The sequence below is a fragment of the Chiloscyllium plagiosum genome, unplaced genomic scaffold (assembly GCF_037043375.1).
Source record: "Chiloscyllium plagiosum isolate Xiang-an unplaced genomic scaffold, Cpla_swu_hap1 HiC_scaffold_2, whole genome shotgun sequence".
Lineage (NCBI taxonomy): Eukaryota > Metazoa > Chordata > Chondrichthyes > Orectolobiformes > Hemiscylliidae > Chiloscyllium > Chiloscyllium plagiosum.
The window spans coordinates 103,888,078-103,914,922 of record NW_028270140.1 but is presented as its reverse complement, the minus strand read 5'-3'; the positions used below and the strand labels follow the sequence as shown (position 1 = coordinate 103,914,922).

Genomic DNA, 26,845 nt, shown 5'->3' with positions numbered 1-26,845 from the left:
AGGAGGAGGTTTCAAGCAAAGACAACCCTTTCTGAGTGGTGTCTCCAGCAATGAGCACAAGGTGTCAGAATAGGCAGCAATCCTTTCTGCCAGCCTGAGCACAACTGGCAGCTTTATCAATTTGACTTGGGCACTTCCTGCTATTGGCAATTTATTAAAGGCAACCTGCTAACAAATAGAGGTTGTAATCATTTAATAGATGTAGCTGTCAAAAATCTCTGAAAAACTTGCAAAGTTATGAAGAAGAAACATACCAAATGGAGCAAACAATCAAGAGAGAGGAATTGCAAATTTTTTGTTAACACTGTGGGAATTAGTTCAGAACGTGCAAAGAAGGAGAGATGCCTATTTCCACAGGGAGCCAAGTGGCCACAAGTTACTAGGAGAAAGTCCTGATGAAAAGCTTATGTTTGAAACGTCGACTCTCCTGCTCCTCGGATGCTGCCTGACCGGCTGTGCTTTTCCAGTACCACACTTTTTGACTTCATCACAAGATACCTGCAAGGGAATGGGAATCAGCTGGTCAGGAAGGTCAATTCATATCTTTTCTGGATTCGGTTTCACTGCTGTAGGCAATGATAATTAGAGGGAGGTCTTGTGACTTTATCGAGAGTCTATTCATTCAGAAAATCAACTAATGCTCTAGGGACCCAGGTTTGAATCCCACCACAGCAGATAGTGAAATTTGAATGCAATTTTTTAAAAATCTGGAGTTATGAATCTACTAATGTCAATGAAACACTTGTCGATTGCTGGAAAAAACCCACCTGTCTCACAAATGTCCTGCAGGAAAGGAGATCTGCCATCCTACATATGACTCCAGACCCATAGCAATGTGGTTGGCTCTTAACTGTCTTCTGAAATGGCCTAGCAAGTCATTAAGTTGAAACAATTGCTACAAAATCTCAACAGATGAACCACCAGGCATCAATCTAGGCACTGGAAAAGACAACTGCAGAGGTCAACCCTCTCAACCTGCAAACTCCTGGTTACTAAATTCTATGGGTTAGAGTCAAAATTGGGAGAGCTGTCTCACAGACTAGTTAAACACCAGCCTGATATTGTCACATTCATGACAATATCCCAGATACCACCATCCCCTTCCCTGGATAATCCTGTCTCACTGGCAGAGCCAGTAGGTGGTAGCACAGTGATATACAGTCAGGAGGGACTTGCCCTAGGAGTTCTCATCATTGACTCTGCATCCCGCAATGTCCCATGGCAACAGTTAAATATGGGCAAGGAAACCTCCTGCTGAGTATTATATGCTATCCTTCCTCAGCTGCTGAATCAGTACTCCTCCAGGTTAAACAATATTTGGAGGAAGCACCGAGGATGGCAAGGGCACAAAACGTACTCTTGGTGGGACATTTCAATGTCCACCACCAACAATGTCTCAGCAGCAGCACTACTGATTGAGCTGGTTGGGTCCTAAAGGACATAGCTGCGAGACTGGGTCTGAGGCAGGTGTTGAGGAAACCAACAAGAGGGAAATACATATTTGATCTCATCCTAACCAATCTGCCAGTTGTATTTCTCCATAACAGTAACATTCAGTTCTTGTAGAGATAGAATCCATCCTTCACATTGAGAATGACCTCCATTGTGTCATGTGTCATTATCACCATTGGAAATGAGACAGACTTGGAACAGACTTAGTAATTCAAGACTGGGCATCCATGAGATGCCATGGGCCATCAGCAGCAGTAGAATTGAACTCCAGTGCATTCTGAAAACTTAAGGCCCGCCATATCCCCAACTCAACAATTAGCACCATCATGAGATCAAGTCTGATTCAATGGATCAGATCTAAGCACTGCAGACATTTGTCCAGTCATGGGCAATTAAATCACACTAGTGGAGAGGTTCCACAAATATCCCCATCGTCAATGATGCAAGAGTCAAACGCATCCAGAAGTACCAAGTGCCAAGTGGATAATCCATCTTAGACTTCTCCAATGGTCCCCAGCATTAGAGATACCAGTCTTCAGCCACCTTGGGTCATTCCATGTGATGCCAAGAAACAGTTGGAAGCGCTGGATGCTACAGAACGTGCCACCCCCCTTATCAAGCTGTTCCAGTACTGTTATAACACTGGCATCTAGTCGATGAGGTGGAAAATTACCTAGAAATGTCCCCTACAGAAAAGACAGGCCAAATCTAACCCAACCAGTTGCCACTCTGCAGTCTACTCTTAATCATCTGTAAAATGATGGAAGGTGTCATCAACAGTGCTTTCGAGTAGCACCTGCTCAGTAATAATTTGCTTAGTGATGTCCGGTTTGGGTTCTGCCAGGGCCACTCAGCTCCTGATTTCATTACAGTTTTGGTTCAAATATAGACAAACGAGCAGAATTCCAGAGGTTGAGAGTGACTGTTTTAAACCAAGGCCACAGTTGACTGAGTGTGACATCAGGGAGTTCTCATAAAACTGGAATAAATATGAATCAAGGGGTAAACAATGTGCTAGTTGGAGTCATACTTGGCACGTAGGAAAATGGTTTTGGTTGTTGAAGGTCAGTCATCTCAGCTCCTGGACATCTCCGCAGGAGTTCGACACGTTAGTGTCCTAGGCCTAACAATCTTAGCTGCTTTATCAATGACTTTCACTCCATCATAAGGTTAGAAGTGGAGCTGTTTGTGGATGATTGCACAATGTTCAGCACATTTTGTGACACCTCAGATACTGAAGCAGTCCATGTTCAAATGCAACAAGATCTGGACAATATCCAGGCTTGGGCTGACAAGTGCCAAGTAACATTTGTGCCACACAAGCACCAGGCAATGACCATCTTTAATAAAGGATAATCTAACCACCATCCCTTGACAGTCAATGATGTTACCATTACTGAATCCTCACTATCAACATTCTTGGGATTACCATTGACCAGAAATTCAGTTTGACTCATCACATAAACAAAGTAGCTACAAGAGCAGGCCAGAGACTAGGAAGACTGGTGAGTAACTCACCTCATGATTCCCCAAAGCCTGTTCACCATCTACAAGGCACAAGTCAGGAGTGTGATAGAATACTCTCCATTTGGCTGGATGGGTGCATCTCCAACAATGCTCAAGAGGCTTGGTATGATCCAGGACAAAGCAGCTTGCTTGATTGGCACCACATCCATAAACATTCGCTCGCTCCATCACTGGCTCTTATTGGTAGTATCTGTACTATCTACAAGATGTACTGCAGAAATTCACAAAGTTCCTTAGACAGAATCTTCCAAACCCGTGACCACTTCTATCTTGATGAAGAAGGCACTGGATATATGGGAACAGAACCACCTAAAAATTCCCCTCCAAGCCATTCACCATCCTGATTTGGAAACATATTGCTGTTCCTTCAATGTTGCTGGGTCAAAATCTTGGAATTCCCTCTCTAAGGGCATAGTGAGTCAACCTACAGTACGTGGACTGCAACAGTTCAAGAAGGCAGCTCACCACGACCTTCTCAGGGGCAATTAGGGGTGGGCAATAAACATTGGCTAGCCAGTGATGCTCACATCCCATGAGTGAATGAAATAAAAGGTCATTTTATTTAATTCAATTTGACCTGATAGATGACCATACTTCTGCTCTTCCTGATTGTAAAGTTACCCAGTTATGTCTTTGCCTCCTCTTTAATATTAAGGCCTCTCCCTCTCTGATTATCTGCAGTTTATTTGATAGCTTTTCCACTGAACTCTGACAAGAGTTATACCAGACATGTTGTTGGAAGGCCAATGAGTTTGAGCATCATTCTTTAAAAGGATGTCATGTGAAGGTTTGGCAATGATTTTTTTTCACTTGCTACTGAAATAAATGAAATAACATAAATCTTATCAAAATATATCACCATTTCATTTATTTGTCGCAAAATCTCAGTAGAAATTTGTCAAAAGCCCCTTTTAACCATCTCTGCTTGGAGATTATCAGTTTTGAGGAAAGGTCATTCGAACCGAAGTGTTAACTCTGATTTCTCTCCATAGATGCTGCCAGACCTGCTGTGCTGTTCCAGAAATTTCTATTTTTGTCACCAGTTTTTCTCACCTGTCTACATGTCTTTCAACTCAGGTTTCATCCTACTAAATTTTCTCTGCCCGCTCTCTAAGTCCATGGCATACTTCATAAAGCATACCTAGAATTAGCCATAATACTCTAACTCAGGCCAAATTAGTTTTAACTCGGTAAGAACAATGACTGCAGATGCTGGAAACCAGATTCTGGATTAGAGTGGTACTGGAAAAGCACAGCATCTGATGAGCAGGAAAATCTACGTTTCGAGCAAAAGCTCCTGATGAAGGGCTTTTGCCCGAAACGTCAATTTTCCTGCTCCTCGGATGTTGCCTGAACTGCTGTGCTTTTCCAGCACCACTCTAATCCCGAATTAGTTTTGCTCACTATCCTTCTTTCTTAATGTACATCTCTATTTAAAAAGCTAAGAATCCAGTTAGTTTTATTAGCAGCTTTTTTCCCCTGGTCCTTCCAGATTCAAAAATAACAGCCATTCAATGAGGTTATGGCTGATCGAACAATCCTCAGGTCCACTTTCTTGACTTTTCACTGTACTTCTTGATTCTCTAACTGATTAAAAATCTGCCAATCTCAACCTTGAATATACTTCACAATCCAAGCTCAGCAGCCCTCTGTAGTAAAGGATTCCACATATTCACTACTCTCTGAGAGAAGAAATTCCTCCTCATCTTTGTCTTAAATGTGTGACCCTTTAATCCGAAATTGTGCCCTCTGATCCTAGACTCTCCCACAAGAGGAAACAATCATTCCTCACTTACCCTGTGGAGTGTAATGTGATACTCAGATTTCCTGTTCCTGCATCCCCTTGGAAAGTGTACCATTTAATTCAGATTGCCTCTCTTCATTCTTCCTATCAAAATGTACAACTTCACACTTTTTAAAAAATTCCATCTGCCTTCTATTTACAAGTCATAAGTCCAGCTATGTCTTCCTGGGCAAAGTCTCTCATTATTTTCCTCACTGAATAATGCATTTTCAAGTTTCAGGTTATCTACAAGCTTTGAAATTATGCTGTGTATACCCAAGTCTTGGTCATTAATATATATCTGAACAAGCCGAAATTCTGAGTCTGGGTGACACCATTGCACACTTCCATGCAGTGTGAAAAGCAACTGTTCACCACTGCTCTGTGCAAACTGTTCCCTCACCAGTCTAAACTACATCTACATAATCACCATTTCTTTATTATGGAATTCATGTTTTCTGTTTTGTATCAACACTATTACCTGGCACTTTACCAAACATTGCTTGAAAGTCTATATAGAGGATATTACTCATACTATCTGAAATACTTCCATAGAGGCTGGTCTCCCATCCCCAAGTCAATCTTTGTTTACACATGGAGAGTCCTTGATACTGATCCAGCTCCTTCAGAGCCAGCTCTCAGCCAGGGCTCCCTGATTGGACCAGATTAACAATACCAAACAAGAAAACTCATATTCTATGAGATCCACCTGGCTGGCCTTGTTCCAGTCACTACACTATCCTCATCCACTCTCTCTGTAATTTACCAAAATCAAGCAAGTTGAATCATAAATGATTTTCCTTTAATAAATCTGAACTTGCATGTATTTATAATGATATTTTTCAAAGTATGAACTAATTCTGCCTTGGATTCATGTTCCCAAATGTTTCCCCTCTGACTACCATTAGGATGATTGACCTGTAATTGCTGAATTTATACCTCTCCACCTTTTTTTACATAGGGCTGTAACATTTGCAAGCCTCCAGTCACCAGGCGCTACTCATTTGCCTAAGGTTGATTATGGCCACAGTCCTCACAATTTCTCCTACCTAGATTACACCAACCTAGGGTGCATCTCTACAAACATTTCAACCTTGTGCATTGCTAACCTACTAAACATTTCTCTATTTTTCTCATATCCAATTTTTCTACCAACTACTCATTTGCTGTGTCATTAGCAGTATTTTTTTTCTTTAGTGAAGGCAGATACAAAAAGCTCATTGAGCACTGATAGCTCAAGTATGCCCACTGTCTTCATAAGTAAATAACTTTTCTCAGTGGCGCCAGGGATTCTGGTTGCAATAGGCCCAGAGCAGGGACTCCTGGTTGCAGTAGACCCAGAGAAGGGACTCCTGGTGTCATCGGGGTGGCAACATCTCCTGGTTGTGGTAGACCCAGAGCCAGAGACTCCTGGCTATCAGTGAGGCAATAATGGCAGCAGTGGTAGCAAGGTAGGTCCAGTGGCGAAGAGATGGCACCTAAAGAGTGATAACTGCTACTTTGATGGTTTCAGCACAAGCGGCTATGACTCAGTGGAGGAGGGATTCAAGCACCGATGTCATTGGTGAACTGGCTCAGGACTCAGGACTCAAAGCAGCGGTGGCAGAATAAAAATAAACTCTCTTTCAGTTATATCTTTTTACTCTTTTTATTCTTAACCTTATCAAAATGGCACCAAATTGTGGTGACGGTTGAAGTTTTTCACTGTATTTTCCTGTATTAGTCAGTGTAAAATGTTGTCGCCTTGTTTAAGAAGGGTAGCAGGGATAATCCAGGTAATTATAGACCAGTGAGCCTGATGTCAATGGTAGAGAAGCTGCTGGAGAAGATACTGAGGGGTCAGATCTATTTACATTTGGAAGAAAATGGCATTAACAGTGATCGGCAGCATGGTTTTGTGCAGGGAAGGTCATGCCTCGCCAATTTAATGGAATTCTTTGAGGAAGTGACAAAATTGATTGAGTGAGGGAAGGGCTGTAGATGTCACATACATGGACTTCAGAAAGGCGTTTGATAAGGTTTCCGATGGTAGACTGATGGAGAAAGTGAAGTCTCATGGGGTCCAGGGTATACTAGCTAGATGGATAAAGAACTGGCTAGGCAACAGGACACAGAGAGTAGTAGTGGAAGAGAGTTTCTCAAAATGGAGAACTGTGACCAGTGGTGTTCCACAGGGATCCGTGCTGGGACCCCTCTTGATTGTGATATGCGTAAATGATTTGGAGGAAGGTTTAGGTGGTCTGATTAGTAAGTTTGCAGATAACACTAAGATTGGTGGAGTAGCAGATGGTGGAGGAGACTGTCAAAGAATGCAGCAGAATGTAAAAAGGTTGGAGAATTGAGCAGAGAAATGGCAGATGGACTTCAATCTGGGCAAATGCAAAATGATGCATTTTGGAAGATCCAATTCAAGAGCGAATTATACAATAAATGGAAAGTTCCTGGGGAAAATTGATGTACAGAGAGATGTGAGTGTTCAGATTCATTGTTCCCTGAAGGTGACAATGCAGGTCAATAGAGTGACCAAGAAGGCATACAGCATGCTTTCCTCCATCAGACGGGGTATCGAATACAAGAGTTGGCAAGTCATGTTACAGTTGTATAAGACTTTGGTTCAGCCACATTTGGAATACTGCATACAGTTCTAGTCGCCACATTACCAAAAGGATGTGGATGTTTTGGAGAGGGTGCAGAGGAGGTTCACCAGGATGTTGCCTGGTATCGAGGGGGCTAGCTATGAAGAGAGGTTGAGTAGATTAGGATTATTTTCATCAAAAAGATGGAGGTTGAGGGGGGACCTGATTGAGGTCTACAAAATCATGAGAGCTATAGATAGAGTTGATAGCAAGAAACTTTTTTCCCAGAGTGGGGTTCTCAATTACGAGGGTTCACAAGTACAGGGTGAGAGGGGAAACGTTTCAGGGAGATATGCATGGAAGATTCTTTACGCAGAGGATGGTGGGTGCCTGGAACGCATTGCCAGTGGAGGTGGTAAAGGCGGGCACGATAGTGTATCTAAGATGTATCTAGACAGATACATGAAAGGGCAGGGAGCAGAGACACTTAGAAAATAAGCGATAGGTTTAGATAAGGGATCTGGATCAGTGTAAGCTTGGAGGGCCGAAGGGCCTGTTCCTGTGCTGTAATTTTCTTTGTTCTTTGTTCTTTGACCAAGAATTCTTTTGTTTATCTTCAGCCAAAGCTCTGTTCTTGATGTGAGTGCTCTCAACCACATCTAACAGTATTCTATCCATCTCAACACAACTCCAGGTGAAGTTGAAAAAGTCATCTGGTACCTGAGAACCAATAAGGCTGCTGGTACAGATAGAATCCCCACGAAAATACTAAAATATAGCAGAGAAGTACTTTTGGCTCAAACACATGGCCTCATCTCCCTTATCTGGAACGAGGAAAGCATGCCTCTGAGACATCATAATTGTGACCATCTCCAAGACCAATTGTGGTAACTATTGAGAATTATCCCTGCTGACCAGCACAGGGAGGGTTGCTGAAAAAAATCTTCCTCAATCTTCCCTTCCCAATGAATAGTCACAATATGTATTCCTTCCCTCAACAGATCCAGTGGACATGATCTGCAGAAAGTAGCAGCAACCTTTGTGCATGGCCTTCTCGACATCACAAAGGCCTTTGACTCTGTAAATTAGAAGGAATTATGGAATATCTTCGTCAAAGTAGGATGCCTCGAGCAATTTCTTGCCATCCTCTACTGGCTACAAGACAGTGTGCAAGCCATGAACCTCACTAATAGATCCACCTCAATATATGTGCAAACTGTGGTCAAACAACACTGTGTCCTTCAACATCTTCCTTGCTGCATCACTCCATCCCATATCCTTGAAGCTTCTCAGTGGTGTGGAGCTAACCGGCAGGATGAGTGAGGAATTATTCAACTTGCATCACCCCCAGTCCAGAACCAAGACCATCCCAACCTCTGACATCAAGCTGCAGTATAAACATGACACTAACGTGTTTGCACCCACAGAGTCTGAGCTCCAAACTTTCTTTGATGCATTCACAGAGACATGAAAGAATGGGTCTTGGGCTAAACATCAAGATAGAAAAGGTCCACTTAGAGCCTGCTTCCAGCTACAACAATGCCTCAGACTATCTTGATCCACAGTAAGTCATTGGTCAATGTGAATCAATTCCCATGCATTGGTAGGATCCTCTCAGTGAGGGCAAGACATTGACAATGAAATTTAACTTCATCTCCAATGTGCTTTCACAGCCTTTGGCTCTCTGAGGAACTGACCAGATGATGAAAAGATCTCAAATCTGACACAAAGCTCATGGTCTACAGGACAGCAGTGTTACCTTCCCTTCTGTATGTATCAGAGACACAGACACTATCGAGCAGGCATTTGAACCTCCTTGAGAAATATCACCAGTTATGTCTCCACAAAACTTTGTAAATCCACTGTGAGGATAGACTGTGCAATATCAGCCTTTTCTCTCAGGTCAACATTCCAGTACTGAGACACTACTTACTGTCAATCTGCTGTGTATGCCTGACATAAGACTTCCAAAGTGAACTCTTGATTCCAAACTTCATCATGACAAGTAGCTACCAACCAACGTGGTGAGGTGGTGTTGCCATGGTAATGTTACTGGACTAGTAATCCAAAACCCAGGCTAATGTTTTAGGAATGGGAGTTTGAATTTCACCATGATAGATGGTGAAATTTGAATTCAATAAAACAGTAACCATTGCCAATTGACATCAAAATCAATCTGGTACAATAATGCCCTATAGTGAAGGAAATCTGTCAACCTCACTTGGTCTGACCTACCTATGACTCCAGTCAACAACATTGATTAACTATTAGCTGACTTCTGGGTAATAAGTGATGGGAAATGAATGCGGTCTAACGAGCTGCAACATGTCCCATGAATTAATTTTTTTTTTAAATGCTGTGTCCCTACTAATTCATGAGAATTTCTAGCTCAAGACTGAGAGGAAAAGATACATCCATGAAGGTGCCGACAATTTTGAGTTTCTCCACCAGGCCCAAGTGCACGTCAAATGGAAGATGTGTGTGAAAACCTGAGCATTTCACCCACAAGACCTAATCCACCTCCAACAGGTTGGATGGATCCAGCATTGGAATATTCAGTCATTTCAGGATCAAAAACACAAGAGTGAGAGAAAGCCCTCCTTAATTCTAAATGACCACCTCAGAAGAGTGGTGAGGGGGATTGTGGAAGTCTGGCGGTGGAATATTAGTGACCTGATAATCAGACATCTCACAGGGAAACTTATTGCGCTTGCCAATCACCCACCACTACTTTTCTTCCCCTATCTTTCCTGGAAATATAGAAACTGGAAATATTAAATGCCTGATCTCCCTCTTGTTTGAGAGAGATCATTATAATGTCATAAAGTCATCAATTCATATGGCTATGTGAGCCTCACCAACTTTATTTGCAATGCTGTACATGCTTATGTATTAGTTACGTGGAACTATCAAAAACACTGTATAGCACAGCAAATGTAATTGCAATGTTGTCATTCAACTTAATACCAGCCAAATATTTTAATTGTTCTGATATATTGGCCATGTTTTATGATTTTGCTGATAGAGAGCAAATTACTGTATGACAACTGCATGCTGTTAGCAATCTGTGTAATGAATTCAGCACACAAAGGGAATACATCAAGATAATTCTTCAAATTATTTTCCTGAAGAAGTATAACATGGAAACATCAGAGTGCATAATTGATGTTATTTTTTGAGCAGTCCAACATTCTGCATTTTGTTAGCGATGTTGACATTTGGGTAATTTGATTTAATAAAGTATGATCTAGAATCATTTGAACTTGTACTACCTTTTCTCATCCTTGACAGTCCTCATTATTATAAACAGAGAACTCTGTGGTTCATGATCTATTGGTGTCATAGGACATATATAGGTGACTTAACACAGGGGAGGTGAAGGTCCAGTGGTAATGTCGCTGGACTGTTAATCCAACAACCCATGTAATATTCTGGGCCCCGGGTTTGACTCCTGCTATGTCAGATGGTAGAATTTGAATTCAATAAAAATCTGGAGTTAAAAGTCTAATGATTAACATGAAACCCTGTTGATTGTTTTCTGATTATTGGATTATCTGGTTCTGGATTATAAATTGGATTGGAATCTGATTATCTGGTTCATTAATGTAATTTACAATATCCTTACCAGGTCTGGCCTGCATGTGACTCCACGGCAATGTGGTTGACTCTCAACTGCCCTCTTGTTTTATTTCTGTGTGAAATATTGACCCAACCATGTTTACATTGCAATGAACTACAGCCACTTCATGCCAAAATTAAGACCTGAAGTTATGGTGAGAAATGCAAAAATACAAATCATTTAAATGTCGAATTAAGCCACAAAACCAAGCTAGTCTCAGCAAATAATTCCAAATGAGACTAAATCCATTCCCTTACAGTGTGTCGATTTGTTTTTACGCAACCAATAAGCTGAAATGAAGCCTTCTCCATAATTGCAGAGTTCAATGTGCAGTCCAATTTGCATAATATAGGGTCATGGAAAACTATCTTCCTAATAATGTTGCCTCTTTTTTCACATTATGATCCTGTATGCAAAAGGTAGATACCTCACGAATCAAGTGCGGGGGTCATCAAGATTTCCCAACCTTTACCCACAATCAGTGATCTCTTACATTGCTGGTGGACCATTGAAAAGGAAAGCATTTTCACTAGGTTTATGCTGAACTTTGCATAATAGTGGCTGTTGGCAAGAGTTCTGAACAGCTGATGCATTTATATATTAGTGAAAAATGCAAACTGGGAATAGTAATCTTTCAGCTTTTTGTACAGATATGGCTGCATTAATGCTTTTATTAACTTGACTTGTCATAAGGAAGTAACTTAAACAGTATTATTTTTTTGGCTGCTGTTGTCCTTCCATTTATTGCATCCATGTACAATCATAACTTCTTCGGCAAAGTTATTATTGATCTGATTACTAGCTGTTCCAATCCCACTGTTTTAAAAGATGCAGTCCTTCCAGTCTGCTTTGCCATTCAATCATGGCTGATAAATTTCTCAACCCCATTCTCCTGATTTGTCCCTGTAACCCTTGATCCCCTTGACAATCAAGAACCTATCTATCTCTGGTCTAAATATACTGATTGTGGGTAAAGATTGGGAAATCTTGATGACCCCCACACTTGATTCGTGAAGTATCTACCTTTTGCATACAGGATCATAATGTGAAAAAAGAGGCAACATTATTAGGAAGATAGACCTGGCTCCACAGCTTTCTGTGGCCATGAATTCCACTCTCTGACTGAAGAATTTTCTACTTATCTCTGTTCTAAAGGGTCTTCCCTGTACTCTAAGCTGGGCCCTAGTCTCTGCTACCAGTTAAAACACCTTCCCAACATCTACTCCGTCCAGGCCGTTCAGTATTCTATAAAGTTTCAATTAGATCCCCTCTCATCCTTGTAAACCCAATTGAGTATATTCCCAGAGTCCTCAAACATTCCTCATATGTTAAGCCTCTCATTCCTGGAATCATTCTCGTGAGCCTTCTCTGAACCCAATCCAGGGCCAGTACCTCCTTCCTGAGGTATGGGGCCCAAAATTACTCACAATACTCTAAATGTGGTCTAACCAGAGCTTTATAAACTCTCAGATGTACTTCCCTACTTTTATATTCTAGCCCTGTCAAGATGAATGCCAAAGTTGTATTTGCCTTCCTAACTACCAACTCAAACTGTAAATTTACCTTAAGAGAAACCTGGACAAGGACTCCCAAGTGCCTTTGCACTTCAGGTTTCTGTATTTTCTCCCCACTTAGAAAATAGTCCATGCCTCTATTCTCCCTAGGAAAGTGCATGACCTCAAACTTTCCCACATTGTATTCCATCTAGCACTTCTTTGCCCTGTCCTACCTTGTCTAAATATTTCTGCAGCCTCCCCACCTCCTCAATACTAGCTGCTCCTCCACCTATCTTTGTTTCATCTGCAAACTTAGCCAGAATGCCCTCAGTTCTTTCATCCAGATTATTAATGTATAAAGTGAACAGTTGTGGTCCCAACACTGACCCTTTTGAAACACCACTAAGCGACCAGCTTCCATTCTGAGAAGGACCCTTTAATCCCCACGCTCTACCTTCTGCCAGACAGCCAATATTCTATTCATGCTAATACATTATCTCTAACACCATTGACCTTTATTTGACTCAGCAGCCTCTTGTGCAGCACCTTATCAAAGGCCTCCTGGAAATGCAGATAGACAACATCTACTGGCTCTCCTTAGTCGAACCTGCTCATTACCTCCTCAAAGAATTCTAACAGTTTTATCAGACATGCTCTTCCCTTGCTGAAACCATGCTGACTTTGACCTATTTTACCATGCACTTCCAAGTATTCAGAAATCCTTCACAATGAACTCCAAACTCTTACCAATAAGTGACGTCAGGCTAATTGGCCTATAATTTCCCATCTTTTGCCTTACTCCCTTCTTAAACAGAGGGCTTACATTAGTGATTTTCCAGTCCTCTACGACCCTCCTTGACTCCAGTGATACCTGAAAGATCATCACTGAAGCCTCCACTATCTCTTCAGCCATCTCCTTCAGAACTCTGGGGTATGGTCCAGATGATTGATCAACCTTTCAGTTTTTCTCCATCTTCTCCTTAGTGAAGGCCACCATACTCATCTCTTTCCTCGACTGTCTTCAAATTTTGAGATATTATTTGTCTTCAACCATGAAGACCAATGCAAAGTACTTTTTTAGTTCCTTAGTCATTTCTTTGTTCCCATTACTACTTCTCTGGAGTCATTTTCCAGTGGCCTAATGTCCACTTTTGCCTCTCTTTTGCCCTTAGTTATCAAAAGAAATTCTTGCAATCTATCCTAATATTACCAGTTAGCTTACCCTCATATTTAACCTTCTTCCTCCTTATTTCTGTTTTTGTCCTTTTTGTTCTTATAGGCTTCCCAATCCTCTGGCTTCCCAATGCCCTTCACCACATTATATGCTTTCTCTTTTGCTTTTATGATGAACCTGACTTCCCTTGTCAACCATGGTTGCCTCATCCTCCCTTTAGTATGCTTCTTTTCCTCGGGATGTATAGTTGCTGTGTCTCCCGCATTATGCCCAGAGACTCCTGCTGTTGCTGTTTCACTCCTGCTAGGCTCCTCTCCCAGTAAATTCTGACAGCTCCTTTCTCCTGCCTTTATTCAACTGTAATACCGTTACATCTGATTTCACCTTCTCCACCTCTAATTGTACAGTAAATATTATTGTCACTACCTCCTAAGGGTTCATTCACCTGAAGCTCCCTTATCAAGTCTATCTCATTGCACAACACTAAATCCAGAATTGCCTGTTACCTAATGGGGGTCCTTTCTGTTCCAAAAAGCCATCTCATAGACATACCACAAATTATTTTCCTTGCGATCCACCACCAATCTGATTTTCCCAGGCCACCGGCATATTGATATCCCTCATAATCATTTTAATCTTGCTTTTCATGCACACATTTTCTATCTCATGGTATATCTTGTGCCCCAAATCCTGACTACTGTTGTGGTTCTGTTCGCCGAGCTGGAAGCTTTTGTTGCAAACGTTTTGTCCCCTGGCTAGGCGACATCATCAGTGCTTGGGAGCCTCCTGCGAAGCGCTTCTTTGATGTTTCCTCCGGTGTTTATAGTGGTCTGTCCCTGCCGCTTCCGGTTGTCAGTTTCAGCTGTCCGCTGTAGTGGTTGGTATATTGGGTCCAGGTCGATGTGTTTGTTGATGGAGTTTGTGGATGAATGCCATGCCTCTAGGAATTCCCTGGCTGTTCTCTGTCTGGCTTGCCCTATAGCCCATCTGGTCCAGATGATTGATCAACCTTTCAATTTTTCTCCATCTTCTCCTTAGTGAAGGCCACCATACTCATCTCTTTCCTCGACTTTCCTTGGGAGCCTCGCTTCGCAGGAGGCTCCCAAGCACTGATGATGTCGCCTAGCCGGGGACGAAACGTTTGCAACAAAAACTTCCAGCTCGGCGAACAGAACCACAACAACGAGCACCCGAGCTACAAATCTTCGCACAAACTTTGAATCCTGACTACTGTTTGGAGACCTGTATATTATTCCCATTGTGATTTTTTTTTTACATTTGCAGTTCTTCAACTCCTACCCTCACAGATTCTACATCATCTGACCCTACTTCATTTCTTGTTATTCATTTAATTTTAATTCTTACTGACAAGTAAACCCCAACCCCACTGCACACTTACCTGTCTTTTCGATAGGATGTATATCCTTGGATATTTAGCTCCCAAACCTGATCCTGTTGCAGCTGCGTCTTCGTGATGCCCACCATGTCATATTTGCCAATTTTGATCTGCACCAGAAGCTCATTTACCTGATTTCTTATACAATGTGCATTCAGGTTCCAACACCTTCAGTCTTGTATTCACTGGCCCTCTTCTCGTTGTTTATCCAATGTGCTTGAAGTTTAATCCTGACCTTTTCCAAACACTCTGTCCTATTTTGTGTGCTGGAGACTTCAATGACCTCTCCTGAGTTCTCTTCTCTTTTCATATTTTTCCACGCAGTTGAATCCACCCCCACAGATGTTAACTTGCTACTTTGTTTCCCATTGGTCATTATACTTCTTGGTGTTTTACCCTTGCAGAGCAAAGATTATACTCTATTTTTTCTACTGGCATTGATAATTCAGAGGGATTGAGGATATTTACCAATCTTCTCCCAAAGCATGATATTAAAGCCAGGTTTACTACCAATTCAGAGCACGTGAATGGAGCCAAGAATCCTCACTAGCCTTTTTGCCTGCAGCAGAGGTGAAATGGATGGAAAATAATGATCAACCACAGTTTAAAAACAAATGCTTACAGACACAAGTATATTTCTATTATCATGCAATTTAATAAAAAGTGATTCATTTGTAATGCTGACGAGATATCTGGACCTGTGTTTTTTTTAGGAAGGTCAATGAAAAGACACCTTTAAAAATACACTTGCTGGAATTCATTGGTCTTCAGCTAACTAGATGGACTTACTGGAAGTCATATATCTGAGTACATGGCTGGCAGGAATGTGGCTATTTTTAGACTTCTTTGCAGTTCAGTTGGAATGTAGCCTGTGAAGAAATAAGAACTTTTCAGCCTCGCTGAGAAATCATTCTGAGTATCCTATGTGACAACTGAAAAATCAAAACAGATATTCTCATTGAAGGGCCTCTAAGTGGCTTCCTCTCAATATCCTGAATGAACTGTGCCTGAAGAGATCCCACACAGCAAACTGCATATTTCTATGATAATAGTCTGTATTTAGTGACCCATCTGCATGTACAAGGTCACCAGACTGAAGGTAAGCTGGAACATTTTAGACCTTATCTGGCTATTCTCTGAGAATGAAAAACAGCTTTGGTCGAAGTATTTTTCCAAAGTTAATATTTGCAGAGAATGATTCCTTATTTTTCTTTAATGTGTATATGTGTACATATGTGTTGGGATTCTTTGGAAAGGTAAATGTTATATATGTTCATATTTCAAACTGCATGTCCATCAGCTTTGCTTCAGTCAAATATCTTGTTATAAGAAATTGATGATTTTGTTGTTTATTAAAGAAACTAGATCCATTAGTCATTTTATACTGACCTTAACAATATAATTTGCCATGCAGCAACTCATTAAACATTTAAATATATTTTGGGATCAGTGGAATGGTATGACAAGAAAGAGAATATGCACCCTTCCAACCTCAGTCATAATAACACCGACAGCCATTTGAAAATAACAGTTCTGATTTCTACTACTACTTTTGTGAATATTGCATCCCAATTTTGTGCTTCCTGATTTCCCTGCCAAACTCATATTTTAGGGTTATTGCCCCATGTTCTGGACTTGTCCACTAGACAAAATAGCTTCCCTACTTTTCATATTATCAGGAAATCTCAGCATACTTCACAGACATTTTGGAGTATTGTCACTGTTGGTACATAAGCAAACCTGGGATCCAATTTGTACACAAAACAGGACTATGCAAGGCCAGAACACAGGAAAAACTTTCTTGATCTTTGATAAATAGTGCCATAGAATCTTTCACATCAATTTAAAGCCTACGTTAAGACATTAACCAAAATAAAACATCTTCAATCATTCAGTTCTTCCCCAATGCTGCACTGAGATATTATGTTGATTTTGTGCTCGACTCCCTGGATTGGTTTGAGTTAATAACTTGCTGACTAAATTATAAGAATGATACCACTGAGAAAACTGAAAATCTATTCTTTTGGTGCTATGTAAACCAACATTCCATCCGCCTGCTTGCATTGACATAGAAATCCCCTGACACTGTTTGAAGGCAAGTAGAATTGTCCCTACAAATGTTAGAGCCCTCAATCAACATCATTTAAAAGTGATTGTATCATCATCCGTGCAGTCATTTTTCCCAGGGAATAGTTTGCCAGCAAATTGACAGTCCTCCCAATGTGGCTACTGTCGGCTTTTGCCACTGACATCAGGCAAGTTGCTTCACCCTCCAGCACGTCTGATTGAACACTCAGCTCACTTCCTGCCCGATGCAGTCCATTTACATTTCAAAATTGTGTCACAAGAATGAAGCTGGTCAGATTTGGAGTTGGGACCCAGAATTCACCCAGGTATCAGGATCCTCACTGGCAGTGAAAATGGAAACATGGACAGGCAATATAAAATGAAAGGCACAACTTTGAAGAGAATAGAGAAACAGATGGACTTGGATGGCTATTTGTTTAATTCGTTAAAGGTGGCCGGATAGATTGAAAGAATCATTACTGTGGTACATTATATCCTTGGATTTATTAATAGGGACAGAGAGTAGAAGTGTAGGGAGATTATGTTGAATTTGCATAAAGCACTGATTCAGCCTTAACTGTACTTTTCCACCCAGTTCTGGGTTCAGCACTTTAAGAAGGATGCAAAGGCATTGGAGACAGTACAGAAAATATTTATGAAAATCATTCCAGTGATGAGGAATTTTAATATTGATGATAGTTTATTGATGCCAGAACTGTTTTCCGTTGAGAAAAGAAAGCTAAAATGAGTTTTGATAGTAGTATTCAAAGTCGTGAGGTGCCTGGACAAAGTAAATGGGGAGAAACTGTTCCCACTCATGAAAGGATCAGGAATGAGAGGGCATAGGTTGAATATGATTGGTAAAAGATGCAAAAGAGACCGGGAAAAAAATCTTTTCATGCAGCAAAAGTAAAGATCTGAAATGCAGTGCTTCAGAAAATATTGAGGCAGATTTAACTGAAACATTCAAAAGCAAATTAGACTGCATCAGAAACAGGAAAACTTACAAGTTTACAGGGAGAAGGCAAGAGAACAGAACTAAGTGCTCCTATCGAACACTGGTGCAAATGGACTTCTGTGCTATAACAATTCTTTGATTCTATCAACTTCCAGTCCCAGGACTAAATCTTGAGGAAATAACTTCTCTGGTCTGGGCTGCTTCCCTTTTTGTAGAACCCTATTTTATCCTTCTACTGTTCAGAACACTTTATCTCACAATAAGTAAGGTTACCACCCAGGCCAATACAGAAACAAAAGACCAAGATTCTCTGACTGCCAATCTATTTCTGAGGTTCCACCAGAGACCAGATTCTGTCTGGAAGCCATGGAAATTTGGTCCTCAATTTGTTTGCTATTACCTTTGTTACAAAAGACAAATATCTGATATTCATAGCCCCTCCCCCATAAAAGGAGTTCATAAACATAGATAAACTATGAGCCTGTGAAGTTCCACTGTTTATGGGAAAATGTTCACACAGTGTTTTGATCCATTGCTTATTGCCTCCTTCTAAAAGTCTAAACCTAGGTAAACATTAACAAAGCTTTAAAAAAAATCATCATCATCATCAAGATAAAAGTGACAATTTTCTTTATGTGGTGCTGGGTTGGGGTCTGGTGGGTACATACGTGACTGTTAATGGCACCTGGAAGATTCTGCTAAAAAGAGAGGATACAATAAACAAATGTATTTTGGATGAGTTGCTGGATTGGGATTTGTATCTTTCCATTTCCTCTCTGTCTCATATGTGCACTTGCTTTTGAAGGAAGCTGAACTCTTTTTATTTTGTTATTCAACAACCTGGAGTGACTTTCTCCAAGACCTTGAGATCAGATGAGGGTGTCCTTATAGTCCTTCCTTTAACTGCCATGAGATTGCATCTCCAACTCATGGTCCCAATGAAATATTTTGGCCACTGCAACCGCCTAACCCAGTTGTGTCTGTCATGTTAGTTCAGTTGAGCACCTCAGTCTCTGTTTTTTTCTTGCTGCCATTCAATCTTTAGAATTCCTGAAGAAGGACTCATGCCCGAAACGTCGATTCTCCTGCTCCTTGGATGTTGCCTGACCTGTTGCGCTTTTCCAGCAACACATTTTCAGCCATTCAATCTTTAGATGGTTCTGAAGGCAGCTCAAGTGAAAGCTTCAAGCTTCTTAGTATGATGCTCATTTACAATCTAAGTCTTACATATCTCGAGCAGAATAGGCAGAATTATTTCTATATATATTTTTGGTAGGCATAAAAAATTAATCCAGGAACAGGTTATCTTCATCTAAAGTACAGCAGAGTTCTTTTGAGCAAACTATCTGCAAGCTGATTGGAACATTCAAGGTGTCTAAAATGTTTGAATTGTAGTAAGAAGACATAATAGTCTATAGCAAGCAAGCTGAGCCAAACTGAGTCATTTACTAATCGCATCCTTCAAAACAAATTGCAGTTAAACAGTTAAGTAACAGAATTGAAAATTTATTTTGACCTAGTCCTGGTGCCAATTTAGGTGACCTGTTCAGAGCAGTTGTAAACTTCAATTTCTGAAATTGGAGCTTGGAACTCAACACCATAAATGGGGCTACAGTTACAAATCAGGCATTCCTGGAGAGTTGACTTTATGACTTGTGAAAGAGGAGGAGAATGAAATGGGGCTGAACAGTAACTTTCAGGATCAAAATCCTAGAACTCATGACTGAACAGCAATATTAGAGCACAGTTGTTATGTTCAAAAATACAGTTCACTGTCAATTTCTCAGCATCAGTTTGTGTTGACCTTTTCTTAGTGACACATGCAGCCCTAGAATGAATGAATGAATGAATGAATGAAGCAAAAATTAATTCTGCTCTGAGTTCACGTGAAGGTACATTAAGAAGAAACTTTATGTTGTTAGTCTTTTCAGGACTAGTTAAACCCCAGCAAGAACAGAAAAACTTCAGTGGAATTGCTTAGAACATGCTCTGTTTTAATGAGAGATCCATAAACAACCATTAGATCCTTCAGAAGTACATTCAAGGAGCTGTGTAAGGTAAACATTAGAGATATCTAAATAATAACTGAATCTTAATGAATCTTAATCTTTGCCCTACAGAAGTAGACTTATTCAAGCCAATTTTGGGACCCAACAAAAGGCATAGCAATCGCAGAATCACTGAAATATTATGTCACAGAAGGAGGCCATTTGGCCCATTGTGTCTTCGCCAACTTTCTAAATGTGTATCATTATGACTTAGTGCCATTCTCTTGCCTTTTCTCCGAACCTATGCACTTTGAATGATTATTTAACATATAAACAATGCCCTTTTCAATGCCTCAGCTGAACCTGTCTCCACCACTCAGGCAGTGCATTCCAGACTCAAACCACATGTGCCATTGATTAGTTTTGGTTTCCGTGACACATTTGCTTATTTTGAAAATCACTTTAAATCTCTGCCCTTTCATTCTTAATCCTTTTCGGAATGGGAACATTCTATTCAGCCCTCTTGAAAACTCAGAGTGTCTCTTGGCCTTCTTCTCTCAAAGGAAAACTGCCACAACCTCTCCAAATTGTCCTAATATCTGAAATTTCTCATCTCTGGAACCGCATGAATTTGGAGATAACACTCCTGATTCTGAACTTGACCTTGGAGATCTCATAACACCTTCTGATTTATTTGTGAGTAAGGAGTGAGGAAGGTGGTGATGCTGATTTACATGCTATGAAATTCAAAATAACTTCCTTGGTCATTCATTATGGGAAACGCAATGTTTCAATACATTGAAAATTAAGTTCAACAATCAGTATGATGAAATTTCCAGATTACAGCAACAAAACTGAAAAGTATGGAAGAATACTTGCAATATTTCCAGTTTTCCAGTCAGTCATTGAACTTGTACAAGAAGATGACTTTGAAACAAAATACTTTTGTATGAACTTGAGCATTCAATCTTCACGTCATTTACCTGGTGTTTGGTATGACAGAGAAACAGATTAAGTACTCCTCACTCCTGCCACAACTCACAAGTGGAGTGGTTTACCTCACAAAAGCACTTGTAGAAAAACCAGAACTTTACCTCAACACAATCGCTTACAGATATGAAGGGAGTACACAAACAAGGAGAAACTTGACAGAAGCCTGCCTGCTTTATGACATAGATGGAAATGTGTTGCTGGAGAAGCGCAGCAGGTCAGGCAGCATCTAGGGAACAGGAAGGGCTGATGCCCGAAACGTCGATTCTCCTGTTCCCTAGATGCTGCCTGACCTGCTGCGCTTCTCCAGCAACACATTTCCATCTCTGATCTCTGATCTCCAGCATCTGCAGACCTCATTTTCTCTGCTTTATGACATACTCATCATGTCTCCTGGAACAATTCTATCAACTTATGGTCACACTGTAACACTGAGGTAAGTGTCACTAAAGAGGATTAATGCAACAAATAGTGGAAATGAATTTCTTCTGATTTTCTTCTGCTCTGTAGCTGCAGCTATGGCAGTAGTTACGCTTACACAATGAAGCAGGATTTCTGCCAAAATTAAAGCAGAAAACCTAATTGAAACTCAGACCCAAATCTGTACTCTAAGCAATTGTTCTTAAACATTACATTCACAGAATTTTTAAAGGTGCTCAAAAATTGAGATCAGTCTCAAAGGAAATTTGAGCTCCCAAAATCCATGGACTAAATGCAAACATTCATGGAAGGAGCCTGACCATCATTGCTCCAGTAAGTCAGGGAGGTATCTGATATCGAAGAGACCTGTGGCAACTTATGTCCATGTCAGTTCCACTCCAAAGCCTAGCCACCACATTTAATTCTTGATTTTTTCTATGGCATATGAACTTTGGTCTATGTCAATGGGAAAGCAGATTAGAAGGTATGTCAAACAGACTGTCAATTTGCTGAAAGCTTACTTTGTCCTCCAAGCTTTAAGAATTTAATCCTCTTTGTTTTGAACAATACTTCAGTGAACAAATATAAAATCTTCCACAGTCAACAGAGTACCACTTTACCAATGCTTCATTTGACATATCTCCTTATATGAGACCAACTTGTGGAGATTTATCATGTCAAATGTAAGTATGAGTAAGCTCAAGTTTTTGAACAATCCAGCAATAGCTAAGTTCTGCAAAATCAAGAATGGATAATGTTTGACTCCTGTCCATCTTTTGAAATTCATTTCTGTTTCCTTTGTTCGTCTTGGTTTTCCCTAGGCTGTCCTGTTATGAACAAAATTGGTGACAAGCCAATTGCTCCTATTTCTTTTCCAATGCCATGAGACATGCAAAAACAGCTGGAATGTGTTTCCTTCCTTCATAAGGGGAACCACATTATCACTTCTCACTGCTTAGCCCTTACAGCAATGGTGCAATCAGGCACTCATCTAATAGGGCTTATGAAAACAGGACTACGTCTATCAGTCCATGAAATCACACCTTATAGGAACAAATCTCTTATATTTTAATAACAGTTTGTACTCAGAGGTCAGTACATTTTCACAGTCCTATATATAGCAATACAAGAAATTTTGAAATCTGTTGGTCCCATAGACAAAAAGGTTATCTGGATTTGGGTTGGGTTTTTGCAGAGATGGGAAGCTTTATATTTTAGCAATTACAATTCTTAATAAACATCACAAAAATATTGTTTCAGTTGTTTCCTGAAACTTTGATTCTGTTTATGTCTATATTTTTTTTGAAACACAGCCAATATATCTTGTTCAATTCTGGTTCTATTGCATCCAATCTGTGACAATAAAGATGGGAAATGGGTATCAGTTAAGAACAAATGACTGTGTTCTTGTCATATGATGTTAAATGGCAGCCCTGAATTACTGCATTTATTACTTCATAAATAACTATGATATGCCTTTGTGAAAGTCGGGGTGTGAACTTTTAAATGTGAATTAATAAAAACAACACAAAATATATTTGTTCATAGAAGTGGAATTTGCAATACTTGCATAAAAACTGCAAATGATTATTTAAAATCTTACATCCCGTATTTGTTAGAATTAAAAATTTACAATTCTGTCAACTCATTCAGCCCATCACACGAAGAGCTAAAACTTGTACATCACAGAAATATTGGAATTCTTAAATATGTAAAATATTATAACTTCAATTTACCTTAATGATTGAAGATTCTGCCACTCTTAAAAAAATGTATCAACCTCTTCTGGGGCAGATAGCTCTTGAACTTTATTGATTCACCCCTCTTTTTGAGGAGTGAAATAAAGGCTGTAATCTAATTTTTAAAATGCAAAGAACCATGAATGCTGGAAATCAGGAAGAAAGTTAGAAATTACTGGAAAAACGCTGCAAGTCAAGCAGCATCCATGGAGAGAAAGCTGAACTTCTTCAGAACTGTTCTGAAGCCCCAAAATGTTAACATTGTTTTCTCTCCACAGATGCTGCCAGACCTGCTGAGTTTTTTTCCAGCAATTTCTGTTTGAATGCCTATAATCTAATATCAGACTCTGGTGCAAAGATTTACCATATTAGCTAAATAAGGAGTCTGCTTAAGAAGGAAATCAGGAGGGCAAAAAGGGGACATTAAATAGCTTTGTCTAATAGGGTTAAGAAGAATCCGAAGGGTTTTTACAAATACATTAAGGACAAAAGGGTAACTAGGGAGAGAATGGGGCCCCTCATGGATCAGCAAGACAACCTATGTGTGGAACTGCAGGAGATGTAGGGGATACTAAACGAGTATTTTGCATGAGTGTTTACTGTAGAGAAGGACATGGAAGATGTAGAATGTGGGGAAATAGATGGTGACATCTTGAAAAATGTCCATATTACAGAAGAGGAGGTTCTGGATGTCTTGAAATGCATAAAAGTGGATAAATCCCCAGGACCTGATTAGGTATAACCTAGAACTCTGTGGGAAGCTAGGCCCCTTGCTGAGATATTTGTATCATCAATAGTCCCAGGTGAGATGCTGGAAGACTAGAGGTTGGCTAATGTGGTACCACTATTTAAGAAAGATGTTAAGGAAAAGCCAAGGAACTATAGACCAGTGAGCCTGATGTCAGTGGTGGTCAAGTTGTTGGAGGGAATCCTGAGGGACAGGATTTACGTGTGTTTGGAAAGGCAGGGACTGATTAGGAATAGTCAACATGGCTTTGTGCATAAGAAATCATGTTTCACAAACTTGATTTTTAAGAAGTAACAAAGAGGATTAATGTGGGCAGAGTGGTGGACGTGATCTATATGGACTTCAGCAAGGCATTCAACAAGGTTCCCCATGGGAGACTGGTTAGCAAGGTTAGATTTCATGGAACACAGGGAGAACCAGCCATTTGGATACAGCATTTACTCAAAGGTAGAAGACAGTGGGTAGTGGTGGAGGGTTGCTTTTCAGACTGGAGGCCTGTGACCAGTAGAGTGCCACAAGAATCGGTGCTGGGTCCTCTACTTTTCATCATTTATATAAATGATCTAGATATGAACATAAAAAGTATAGTTAGTACATTTGCAGATGACACCATAATTGGAGGAGTAATGGACAGCAAAGAACGTTACCTCAGAGTACAACAGGATCTTGATCAGATTGTTCAATGGGCTGAGCAGTGGCAAATGGAGTTTAATTTAGATAAATGTGAGGTACTGTATTTTGGAAAAGCAAATCAGAGAAGGAGTTATATACTTAATGGTAAGGTCCTGAGCTGAACAAAGAGACTTTGGAGTGCAGGTTCATAGTGCCTTGAAGTTGGAGTCGCAGGTAAATAGGATAGTGAAGCAGGCGTTTGGTATGCTTTCCTTTACTGTCAGAGTATTGAGTATAGGAATTGGGAGGTCATGTTGCAGCTGTACAGGGCATTAGTTAGGCCACTTTTGGAATATTGCGTGCAATTCTGGCCTCAAGGGCAGCACGGTGGCACGGTGGCACTGCTGCCTCACAGCACCAGAGACCCAGGTTCACTTCCCACCTCAGGCGACTGACTGTGTAGAGTTTGCACATTCTCCCCCTGTCTGCGTGGGTTTCCTCCGGGCTTCCGGTTTCCTCCCACAGTCCAAAAATGTGCAGGTTTGATGAATTGGCCATGCTAAATTGCCCGTAGTGTTAGGAGAAGGGTTAAATGTAGGGGAATGGGTCTGGGTGGGTTGCGTTCGGCGGATCGGTGTGGACTTGTTGGGCCGAAGGGCCTGCTTCCACACTGTAAGTAATCTAATCTAAAAAAAAAGAATGTTGTGAAACTTGAAAGAGTTCAGACAAGATTTATAAGCATGTTGCCAGAGTTGGAGGATTTGAGCTATAGGGAAATGTTGAATAGGCTGGGACTATTTTCCCTGGAGTGTCAGAGGCTGACGGGTGACCTCATGAAGGTTTATAAAATCATGAGAGGCATGGATCAGATAAATGGGCAGTGTCTTTTCCCTGGAGTGGGCAAGTCTAGAACTAGAGGGTAAAGGTTAAGGGTGAGATGGGAAATATATAAAATGACTTAAGGGGCAACGTTTTCATGCAGAGAGTGGTTTGTGCATGGAATGAGCTGCTAGAGGAAATGGTGGAGGCTGGTACAATTGCAGCAGTTAAAAAGCATTTGGATGGGTATATGAAAAGGAGGGACTTAGAACGATATGGTCCAAGTGCTGGCAAATGGGACTCGATTAGGTTAGGATATTTGGTCGCATGGACAAGTTGGACCAAAGGGTTTGTATTTGTGCTGTACATCTCTATGACTATGACTCAATTAGATCACAGCTAACATTAACTATGTGGATGTAGACATGGAACATGAAGGCTGGCAAAAAAAATCCCGAAACTTTTGTAATTAAGTGAAAAGCTTAACTTTTTCAGTCACCATAAATCGATGGGTGTAATTAGAAATGAGCAGATTCACAGGATGTAATCCTCAAACCATTAATTTAAAAAATCATAAAATCACACATGATAAAACTTATTCAGTTGCTGTAAGGCAGTTAGTGGTCTTGATTATATCATTGCTGCTTATTCCATGGTGTCCTTTACTCTGAAGTGGTAGTTTTACAAATGTGTGCTGCCAGCAGGAAGTCTTGCCTGCCAGCAACACACATTGAGAATTCAAGACCAACTTTCTGTTAATGCAATGCAAGCAATGTTTTTGTTTAGGTCAAAACATGTTGGCATTGAAACAAATTAGTAAATACATTGCCAACTTGTGATTTTTTTTGCTTGCACGCTGAAGATATGGAATATATATATATATATATATATATACTGTCCCAAAAGTAGCTCAAATGGATCTCTGCCCATCTTTTCCAGTGTGTCACTTCATACTGGAACTGATGGAGGTTTTCTGTATGCAGTAAGCAATTCCAGCGTGCAACTCATAAGAGTACAAAAAGGAAGATCCAGGCCAACCTCTCACCTCTCACCTTTGACCTGTGATTCAGTTTGAATTTGAAATCAACAGCAAGAATAGCGAGCCACCTTTTATACAACAACAATTCATTCTTCAGAAACAATTTGGAAAGCTGTATCTAAGTCAGCTGACGTTGTTTGTCACAAAAATATCTAAACTTCAAACTCAACTTGCAATTATACATATGCATAACATAACACTTGACGTCAGAGATGCTGACTTTTAATCTTATTGAAATATGTTGTCTTTTTCACCTTTTATAAGCTTTAGATCACCATGATCTCAAATAGTCAAAAATAATAGAAATTTCTATTTGATACTTTTTAGATTTCAGCCATTCACTGATAGTTTGGAAAATGCTGGCAACCACAAATTTTATGAAGCAATTACTTTTATTATTGACAGTGGAAGTCTTTCTCAAATAACCCTTCATTTCATAATG

General features: G+C 40.3%; 1 pseudogene; it reads left to right on the top strand.

The window, feature by feature from the left end:
- LOC148151952 (uncharacterized) overlaps window positions 1–26,559 on the top strand; it is an 83,245-nt pseudogene extending 56,686 nt beyond the window's left edge.
- The last annotated feature ends 286 nt before the right edge of the window (window positions 26,560–26,845 follow it).